At 49.9% G+C, this 10,526-nt stretch overlaps 3 non-coding genes across 3 annotated transcripts; 1 reads left to right on the top strand and 2 right to left on the bottom strand.

Moving 5' to 3' along the window:
- Nucleotides 1-2,461: 2,461 nt before the first annotated feature.
- TRNAA-UGC (transfer RNA alanine (anticodon UGC)) lies at nt 2,462-2,533 on the bottom strand. Its single transcript has one exon. It is a non-coding gene; the product is annotated as a tRNA-Ala (tRNA).
- Nucleotides 2,534-6,542: 4,009 nt separating this feature from the next.
- On the top strand, nt 6,543-6,614 carry TRNAA-UGC (transfer RNA alanine (anticodon UGC)). The gene has a single exon. It is a non-coding gene; the product is annotated as a tRNA-Ala (tRNA).
- Nucleotides 6,615-10,239: 3,625 nt separating this feature from the next.
- On the bottom strand, nt 10,240-10,313 carry TRNAT-CGU (transfer RNA threonine (anticodon CGU)). Its single transcript has one exon. It is a non-coding gene; the product is annotated as a tRNA-Thr (tRNA).
- Nucleotides 10,314-10,526: the final 213 nt, after the last annotated feature.

The raw sequence follows: 10,526 nt of genomic DNA, 5'->3' as shown, positions 1-10,526 counted from the left end.
GACTCCCGATTCCTGCCCCACACGTGCCCTGGACCCCTGATTTCTGTCCCACACGCGCTCTGAACCCCCACTTTCTGTCCCACACGCGCCCTGGACCCCGGATTCCTGTCCCACTTTCTGTCCCACACGCGTCCTGGACTCCCGATTCCTGCCCCACACGTGCCCTGGACCCCTGATTTCTGTCCCACACGCGCTCTGAACCCCCACTTTCTGTCCCACACGCGCCCTGGACCCCCGATTCCTGTCCCACTTTCTGTCCCACACGCGCCTTGGACCCCCGATTCCTGTCCCACACGGGCCCTGGACCCCCGATTTCTCTTCCACCCGCGCCCTGGACCCCCGATTCCTGTCCTACTTTCTGTGCCACACGCACCCTGGAACCCCGATTCCTGTCCCACTTTCTGTCCCACACGCACCCTGGACTCCCGATTCCTGTCCCACACGCGCCCTGGACCCTGTGCAGCAGAGGTAAACAGCTCTTGTTCCAGAAAACTTCAATCAAAGTAAATGACCTGTCAGGCTCATTGTAGACATAAATTTGACTAAAGGACCACTTCCACTGCCCCCAGACAAGCATCCCACAAGTAAATCTGCATCGCTTAACCAATTCCAAAATGACAACTGATTTGCCCAGGCCACAGCTAGTGTGAAATAATAGTTGAATACATAGTATAAGACGGGGGGGTGGGGGGACTGCCATCACTGTTAAACTGATTCATTTCTAGGGATTATTTTTCATCCTGGAAAATAATTCTGGGTAATATGTGTTGTTCAGAGATTTTTACGATCTGTATCACTATTTTAGTCTCTTTAAGGTATTTTGTGGTCAAACAGATTTAAAGTTGTTTATGATTAGGCACGGATGTCCATTAACTTCACTACTATTTAGCGCTGTGATGAAGGTATAAATCAAGGCCTTCAGATACGGGAAGAATAGAGGATTCGGCATTGAATAGAGACAAAGTTATCTTTCTAGGTCTTGGTAGTATTATACATCTGGAAATCAGCTTTCTCTACAAATAGAGAATTTAGAGAAACTGGTTGTAAAATCAACACACACACACACACACACACACACACACACACACACACTAGTTCTTTGGAGGTTTTTGGATAACAGCTCATTCTCTTGAACGCTGACAAATGAAGGGAGAGAATCAAGCATTTATGGATAATATGGAATGTTTTTAGGAGATACATATAGTTGGTAAGGGAAAGATTTTCTCCATCGAAGAATCACAGCTAATAAATGCAGGAGGAAGAATTAAAACCACAGTCAACATTTTACTACTGATATTGCTGTAATGCATCCAGGTTGCGATCATCGATGGTGGCTACAACCATGGGGAGAAATTGGACGGGGAAACCTAGAATGGATGGAGCAGGTGGACATCACCTGAAACCAACGATTAATTCCATGAGGCTAGAAGCGAGACGGTTACACATCACGTGCCTCCTAATGCTGTAAAACAGAACACGCCCAACCCCACCAATGAAATACTGGCGTTAAAAGATGACTGCTTTCTCCAAGCAGATGGAGCCAGTAACACATTACAGTAAGTATTGGGAACGCCAGAAGATGGGTTTTTTAAGTTTTATGTATTTATTTTGAGGGAGACAGAGACAGCACAAGTGGGGAAAGGGCAGAGAGAGAGAGAGGGAGGGAGAGAATCCCAAGCAGGCTCTGCGATGCCTGCGCAGAGCCCGATATGGGGCTTTATCCCCAAAATGGATGTCCCCAAATGGACCTCAGTGGCATAGCAATTATTTTTTAAACGTTTTATTTATTTATTTTGAGAGAGAGAACGCACGCACATGCATGTGGGGGAGGGGCATAGAGAGCGGGAGAAAGAGAATCCCAAGCAGGCTCCACCCCATCAGCGCAGAGCCCCAGGGGAGGCTCCACTAACTCAGAGATCATGACCTGCGCTGAAATCCAGAGTCCCCAACGGACACCTAGGCGCCCCAACGGCATATTAATTACTTTTAATTGCAGCTACTTGGGAAACAGCAGGTTCAAGGACATCACACCCTCCTCTGTGCCCTGGAAGCAGGAAATAAACTTTCCATACGAAAGGGAGTTTCCTGTACTAAAGTAAAAGACATCCTTATCACCAGAGACGCGGGTTGTAAAATTGAGACAGCTGTATAAGCTCGTTACTTTTTCAGTAAATCTACCTCAGCCCCAATTCCGCTTAAAATCCCTTACTAATCAAAGTCCCCAAAACGTCTGTTTGCTCCGTCCTGTCATTTCCTCACGAATTCATCTTCTCTCTGTCTAAGTGCTTCTCAGTCTCACTATTAAGCCTCTTTTCACCCTGGTAACCTGTGTCAAGCCAATTTAATTCTTAGTCCAGTAAGAATTCCGGATGGAAGAAAACTCCTTTCTCTCAGTCACTTCAGTATTTGAAGAGGGGCCTGCCAAGGGCTAAATAAGAAGCGAATTGGAGCGTCTATAAAGTGGAGATGCCGGGGATCGAACCCGGGGCCTCATACATGCAAAGCATGCGCTCTACCACTGAGCTACATCCCCACCACGAGAACCGCTCCCTTCTCCTTAGTTGCTGACCCAGGTCCTCCCTCATTCACAGAAACGCCATCAGGTGGATCTAACAAGCGCTTATTACCTAACACATCAGAGTGCCCGGCGCTCCCCTTTAATGCGCGTTTTATATTTGCAGATCTGTGTTATTTGGTTACGTTTGCCTGCTTCCCCCTAGGGTGATGTCAGAAGGGCAGAGCCCTGAGTGTCCTTCCCCATCACCCTACCTCCAGCCGACGGCACCGAGCCTGGCACGCAGCAGCCCCTCAGTAAAGGGTGGCGAGGGATGCCGGAGAGGTGACCTCTGTCCAGGGTTCGTGTCGCAGCGCAGAGAACCGTGCGGTGAAGTGCGCGGGTGAGAGGCGGATTGTATCTCGTTCAGGGCAGCGGGGCGGGCGCTCCGGCCCACACCGGACGGGCAAGCGTACCGCGCACTCTTGAGGAGACACCGGACCCCTGAACAAAGGCCCGTTTGCGCTCGCAGCGGTGGGCGGCGACGCTTCTCGATTTCGGCCGAAGTTCTGCGCGCAGGTGGCGCGTGGACGCCCCAGGTGAGCCCCCGCAGCGGTCCGCCCAGGGTCTGGGCAGGTGCGGCTCTGAAACGCACTCGTGGGTTTCACCTAGCGCATCCTCTGCAAAGATGCGCGGGAGAAATGAGACCCGGGCGGCCGCTGGGTGGGGGTGCTCTGGGCTCACGGGGGCCGACCCCCGGGGGGTTCCCCGCCCAGACACCTGCATGCGTCCTGCTCGTCAGCCAGCGCAGCACGGCCCTTGCCGCCCGCTCCCAGGGCTGCGATTTCGGCCTTCAGGTTCACGCCGCGCGGCCCACCACCCGGCCTCTGCCTTACGCGGGGCTCGGCGGGGACTCCCCGGGGTCGCTCCCAGCGTTCGTAGCCAGGTCACATTTTCAGCCCGTGCCCCGGTCTGCCTCACACTTCCTCGTCTTCCCTCAGGCCTTTCCTTCTGGCAGATTCCTTGGCCTTTACCGGCTTTACTGCCGCGGGCGGGCGGCTCCTCGGTGTTTGGAGCGAGCCGGGCTCTGTGACCAGTCCGGCTGCTCCCGGTGACCCCGAAGCCCTGGAACTCTCCCAGAAAATGCCCACAGCGGCGATGGTGCCCTGCGCGTCCCGAAAACGCACCCGGGCACGGCCGAGTTGGGGAGGGAAGGACAGTGGACGTACAGCCAGAGAAGGAAAGGTAAATTGGAACCGGGAAGGGAGACACAAACATAAACAGAAGTGTCTAAAAACAAGCAATGAAGCCAACGGTTCTACCCCCGCAGGACGCGAGGCCCTCGGCGAGCCTCCACGTCTCACCGCAAGCCTCCAGGAGAGCCGTGCCAACCACTTCCCGACCGACGTGCGCAAAGAACCCGACCTCCCTGCGGGAGCGTGGTGTCCCTTCGCTCTGCCGACTGCAGTTCGCGCCAGCCCCCAGTTGTCCCCAAGCTTCTCTTGGTCCCGGACCTCACCTGCCCGCCACCCACCTGCAGACCCCGCCGGGGGAGTGGTTCCTGTGCAGACCAACCTGTGCACAGCACCACCGTCGCGTGCACACCACCGTCGCGTGGACACCACCACCCCATGCACACTCCGTGCACACCACCGTCGCGTGCACACCACCGTCGCGTGCACACCACCACCCCATGCACACCACCACGGCGTTCACACCACCACCCCGTGCACACCACCACCCCGTGCACACCACCACTCCGTGCACACCACCACCCCGTTCACACCACCACCCCGTGCACACCACCACCCCGTGCACACCACCACCCCGTGCACATCACTACCTCGTGCACACTACCACCGTCGCGTGCACACCACCACCCCATGCACACTCCGTGCACACCACCACCCTGTGCACACTACCACCGTCGCGTGCACACCACCACCCCGTGCACACCACCACCTCGTGCACACCACCACCCCATGCACACTCCGTGCACACCACCACCACCAGCCCCCTCCTCCGGGACCCCGGGAAAGCCCCCGCCCCGCCCCGCCCCCTGACTCATTTGCAGGTTTGCGCCGGTGGGATTTTAGCCAGAATGAAGGTTCGGTGCGGGAGAAGGAGCCTGAGACACCTGCTGCCGGGTACAGGAGGGCGGCGCGCGCGAGCGGCCGGGCGCAGGTGCGCAGGTGGCGGGCGGAGCCGCGGGCCCCTCTCCCCCAGCCTGGGGCAGGGCCAGGGGCCGTAGCGAGGGGGCCGGCGGCCGGTCTAGTGAGGAGGGAACGAGACTCGTGTGCCACGACTCCTGCGTGGTCCCCGGACGGTCAACGTGGCCAGATTCTTAGCGATTCGGCCTCGGGGGTTTTGGAGGCTCAGCCCGCGGACTGCGCTGACCGGCGGGGGAGGTGCTAACCTCTACGCCCCTGAATCCCGTCCGTGGTGGGATCATGGGGTGCAACTGTTGCCCCGGAACAGGAGTTTTTATCATTTTGGTCATAACTGCCCTGGGTGCCGGTCGGCACCGCGATTCGATGCTTGAGTCCAGTCCTGGACAGGGCGGTCTGCCCTCCTGCCCTCGCTCCCTCCCACGTGACGTTCGATGCAGGCTTGAGGTCCTCGGTTCATCCCTGGTCTGTCCACGCACGGGACCTCTACACCTGTAGACGCGCTTTCTTTCGGCCTTTTGCCGTTCTTAATCTGCCTTCGCTCGTCTTTATCTTCCTCTTTTCGAATGGCCAGTGGACAGATGATCTGATGCTCAAGGGCTTTCCAACATCGAGAGAAAGGTCTGATATGGTTTGTACGTCAGTGCACAATTCATTAAGCTTTAAAAATTAACATTTGTAAATATTCACACTGTTTTCACAGTGTATTAAAAACATAAATTCAAAACTTAGATTTCCCTTTCACACAAATATTTATAAAAACTCAGGCCTTATGTTAAATTGTTTAATCTGTAAATGTTGGACGCACCTTAGTCCTGCAGTGTTGTTGGAAAATGATGTAGTGAGGTAGCATTCTGCACAGCAGACTGTTCAAAAACTCTGTTCCTGAGTTTTTGCGTGTATCAGCGTCACCTCCGGGTCTTGTCAGGACAAGGGTTGCTGGGCCCCCATGCCTCAAGTTCTGGACTCACCGAGATGGGGCCTGAGAATTTGCACTTTTAGCAAGATCTCAGGTGATGATGATGCTGCGGATACAAAGACCATGCTTTGAGAGCCGTTGCCTCACCCTAAACCCCTTTCTACAGTATGAAAACCTGGATTTATGTTTGAATCTTCAGCGTCTTTCTTATACTTTTTATTTTTTTTTTAAATTTTATTTTCAACGTTTATTTATTTTTGGGACAGAGAGAGACAGAGCATGAACGGGGGAGGGGCAGAGAGAGAGGGAGACACAGAATCGGAAACAGGCTCCAGGCTCTGAGCCATCAGCCCAGAGCCCGACGCGGGGCTCGAACTGACGGACCGCGAGATCGTGACCTGGCTGAAGTCGGACGCTCAACCGACTGCGCCACCCAGGCGCCCCTCTTACACTTTTTATTCCACAGGATACAGGTTTACTCACCCGGTCTACGGAGTGGGCTCTTCCTTCTTGGGCCGAGATTTACACACACTGTGGACAATTCCAAGCCTAGAACCTGAGACTGAGTGGACCCTGCAAGATGACTCTGTCTCCGTCCTGTACCTAGGACTTTGTCCGTCCATCACGACATTCCCCAGGGGGTTGCTGTAGCCGTCTGTGGGTCTAGTTTTTCTCATGCCAGCCTTTCCAAAAGCCTCATGATCTGAATGACATATTCTTGGTCATTGTTAGGATAAAACCCGAATTTCCACGTGCTTGTTTTGAGCTGGGCCTGGGCAGATTACGGTGAATCTAAAGCCTTTAGTGATATTGACTTACAAACATTTTCTTTCTGACATTCAAGACCTGTAAAATTCATATAATTCTTGCACAACAAAGTATAGCGAAATACATTTTACAGAAAACTTGATGTATATTCATAAAGAAAGGTATTTTTGTGCCCCATAAACTCCACAGTTCTGGGGATGTAGCTCAGCGGTAGAGCGCATGCTTTGCATGTATGAGGTCCTGGGTTCGATCCCCAGCATCTCCAGTCTCTTGCCGCTTGTGGCACGCCTTTTTAAAATGCTACATCTTGAACCAGACGTCTGTGGCTTTTAGCCCTTTTGACACTTTTGAGCAATTTAAACTGGAGGCAACTAAGTCAGGTTTCACTCTGGCTGGAAAGCCAAATATGCCGCTGAAGAAAATACTCGACTTGCTCTGCCAAGGGCACAGACTGATGTTCTGTTCCCCTTGAACAAGGAGCAGAGGCGAGGGTAAGGAGAGATTAAGCTAAGATGATGGACTGGTTATTTCCACTTCTGCAACTTTGCTTTGTCAGCAACTTTTTGAACTTTGTCATAAGTGCCTCTACCGTTCATAACCAAAGAAATCCTTTACGTCTCATTCTTTCTGTTTTAGAGGAGATCACATCTAAAGCCAGCCACTGACTAGGAAGTCCACCACTGGTATAAATGGGGTAAACACATGACTAATTTCTAATGAGTTGGTTGCTGGAAGCTGAGAATGTAACAAGGAGAAATTGTAGGCCAAGAACAGTCTTCAGGTACAAGAGGAAAGAGAGACTTGGTTAGAAATCCATGCAGAGAGCAAAGGGTTTTATTAGCTTCTCCTTGGTTCTTTTTGTAAACCAGAAAAAAAAAAACTGCTATTACCAATTATCATCAGGGACATAGGCCAACAGTGTCCTCTAAAAACATAGGCTAAGAAAATTTGTTCTTGGAAATCATGTTAGTAACAATAGAGTATCCTTATTATCTAACTGATGTGGCTTAAATGACTTTGGCTTTGACAAAAATTTTGCTATGACTTTGACATAGAAACTTAGACTCTATTTCCAACCGCTTTCCAGAGTTTCAGTAAGCATTTTCAGGAACATCTTCTAAAATTTATGATAACTGTATAGTTCTCTTTATTACTTTTTTAGAGAGAAAGCAAGCACATGCCAGTGGGGGCAGAGAAGCAGAAGGAGAGAGAGAGTCCTAAGCAGGCTCCGCACTCAGCATGGGGCCTCATCCCGCAACCCTGGGATCGTGGCCTGAGCTGAACTCAAGAGGCGGTCGCTCGGCAGACTGAGCCACCCAGATGCCCGTCTAGCTCTGCAGTTTTAAGGAAACAGGATGTGAGTCCTATTCCCAGGCCTGCCTGATGCTGCCCCTTTATAGACAGTCCTGCTTTGCTTTGATTCTACAAAACACTGTTTCGATTATATTATACTATATTATATTATTATATTTAAAACTTAAACTCGCCCCCCCCCCCAAATCCTACAATGACGATGCCTCTTGCTTCATCTGGCCAAAGTCTGTACTTCTGTTTACATTTCCCCCATTGCCTGAGCAAGGATTAAGTTCATCTTTTACGTGTGAAGATTCAGCAATTGTAATTTATTTAACATTTTCTAATACAGAAGCGAAAAAATTGATATGGCGAGGCTAAGAAACAGAGACTGGTCTTTAAATAAAGTAAAAATTTGGGGCGCCTGGGTGGCGCAGTCGGTTAAGCGTCCGACTTCAGCCAGGTCACGATCTCGCGGTCCGTGAGTTCGAGCCCCGCGTCAGGCTCTGGGCTGATGGCTCAGAGCCTGGAGCCTGTTTCCGATTCTGTGTCTCCCTCTCTCTCTCTGCCCCTCCCCTGTTCATGCTCTGTCTCTCTCTGTCGCAAAAATAAATAAACGTTGAAAAAAAAAAAATTTTTTTTTAAAAAAAATAAATAAATAAATAAAGTAAAAATTAATGTTCTTGAACTTTCTATAGGGAAAGCCTATTTAAGACACCAAAAAAAAAACCCTACATAAATAAAAATATTGATTCACTTGCCTGGTCATATTTAATATAAAGACACTTGTGGTTGCCATCCACAAGCCAAGGGGAAAGGCTTTGGAGAACGACCCAACAAACACCCGATTGCAGACTACTTTCCTCAAGAACTGTGAGAAAAAAAATTCCCGTTATTTAAGCCATCGTGTCTGTGGGGCTTTGTGATGGCAGCCCTAGAAAGCTGACACGATTCTAAATGCGCCCAGGAGGCAGTGCTATTGTTACTGTCTTCACACCCCAGGGATAAAAGGAGAGTGTACATTTGTTGGATACGTATTGGCATTCAGCATGCATTCCTACTTTCTTCTGGTTGACAGTCTTTACTGGAGGGCTTGGAAAGCTACAAAGGATATGTCCCATACCCCCTTGCACCTAGGGATCTTGATACAAATGATATTAAAACAACTATTAGGCACACTTCTCTGAGGTTTACAAAACAGGATATTATCCTGCTCATTTTGGCCATTTTCTGCTGGCAAGCCAGACTGTGGACACATGTTTTCTCTGTAGCAATGTTACAAGCCCAGCCTCTGTAGAACAGGAGAGAGAGCGGTGACAGAGCCAATGCCATCGTCCACGTTCCAAGGTGCAGTCACAGCTCCTGAGTTTGGGAAGGGTTCTAGACAAGGCGGTCTCCTAAGCTTAACCCCATGGTTCGCAGACATGGTGGCATGTCCACGAGCTCAGCAATGTTATCACTAGCTTCCCTTGTAAAGCAGTTCTATAGATATGTGTATCCTTGTAATCAGGGGAAAGCACAAACACAGTCTTGTGGATATTTCTTGGACTCTTACTTGAAGGTCCAGTCTGAAGTCTGTCTCTCAATCACTTCTGCTGACTTTATACTAATCCAGTTTCCTGTTTTTAAATCCTTCCTGCATAAGACATTTAGAGTGCTTCCTGTTTACTACACTCAACTCTGAATTGTGCTTCAGGTTAAGAAATATCAAAATAAATACTGATAGTAATGGGCTATAACCTATTGGATACAATAACAACCTGTGAATCCGTACAAATAAATAAGTCAATGAAGAAGAAAGAAATCGTCTTCTTCTTATACTAAGAAGTCAAATTATAAATATAGAAAGAATGACGGGTTTAGAAAATCACCATTTGGAAATCATTACATTAATAATTGATTTAGGCAAGAATCATCGAGTGATAAATTAAATAGGTAAAAGTTGAATGAGAACAGTACCTTTACATAGTCTCAAAGCATGTCCTCAAAAGATACTTATTAATTGCAAAAAAAAAAAAAAAGGTAGTTACGGAGAAATCTGGAAGACATCATCATAAGCAAGTGACCAACATTAACATCAGCAAGAACGGGACAATATGGGACAGTTGACATTCTATGTCCATTGATGTGATGCACTGAAAAAGATACATCAGTTGTATTCCTGCCCAAAATACAGAGCCTAAATTAATTGTGAAGAGGCCGCAGACTAACCCAAATTATGCAGTATGTTACAACATAATTGCTCTGTACTCTTCGAAAATGGCCATGTCAGAAAAAGAAAGCCCACAGGTTAAAGATGAAAGAGAACGACAAACGAGTTCAGTACATAATCAAAGATTTTTGCTAAAAAGGGCATCATGGGGGGAGGAGGACTGACATCCGCAACATGTCAGAGTTGGACCCTCCTTCCCCCAACAAGCGCACTATTCAGCAACAAGTCATTAATCCCTTCCTGAGAAATCAGGAACTATTGGAAAGGCTCCCGCACGCAGGACTGTAAACCAGATTAGAGCTCCAAACAGTAGATTTGAGATTGAGATTAGAGATGATTTCAGACTAAAAAATTGGAGTGAATGGCCAAGACAAAAAAGCTTTGCAGGCCCCGCTGGGAGTCGAACCCAGGATCTCCTGTTTACGAGACAGGCGCTTTAGCCAACTAAGCCACAGAGCCAGCTGCGCGGCGGGCGGAGGGACTTTGGTGATCAAATCGCGGTGCATTAGGGAGAAAGCCACTTCCGCCAGGTTCCCGCGCTCGCCCTAGCGGAGGAGGTCGCGCTCGCATGGGCGGGGGCTCGCGGGGGACACCCGGGAGCTCGGACTGGAACCGGCACGACAGCACGCATGCGCGCACCCTCCCCGTGCCGGGGAAAAAGCCTGGACCAGC

This window comes from Puma concolor, chromosome B2, assembly GCF_028749965.1.
Source record: "Puma concolor isolate L17-30 chromosome B2, mPumCon1.1.hap2, whole genome shotgun sequence".
NCBI lineage: Eukaryota > Metazoa > Chordata > Mammalia > Carnivora > Felidae > Puma > Puma concolor.
The sequence above is the reverse complement of the archived record's forward strand: the minus strand, read 5'-3'. Positions and strand labels throughout refer to the sequence as shown.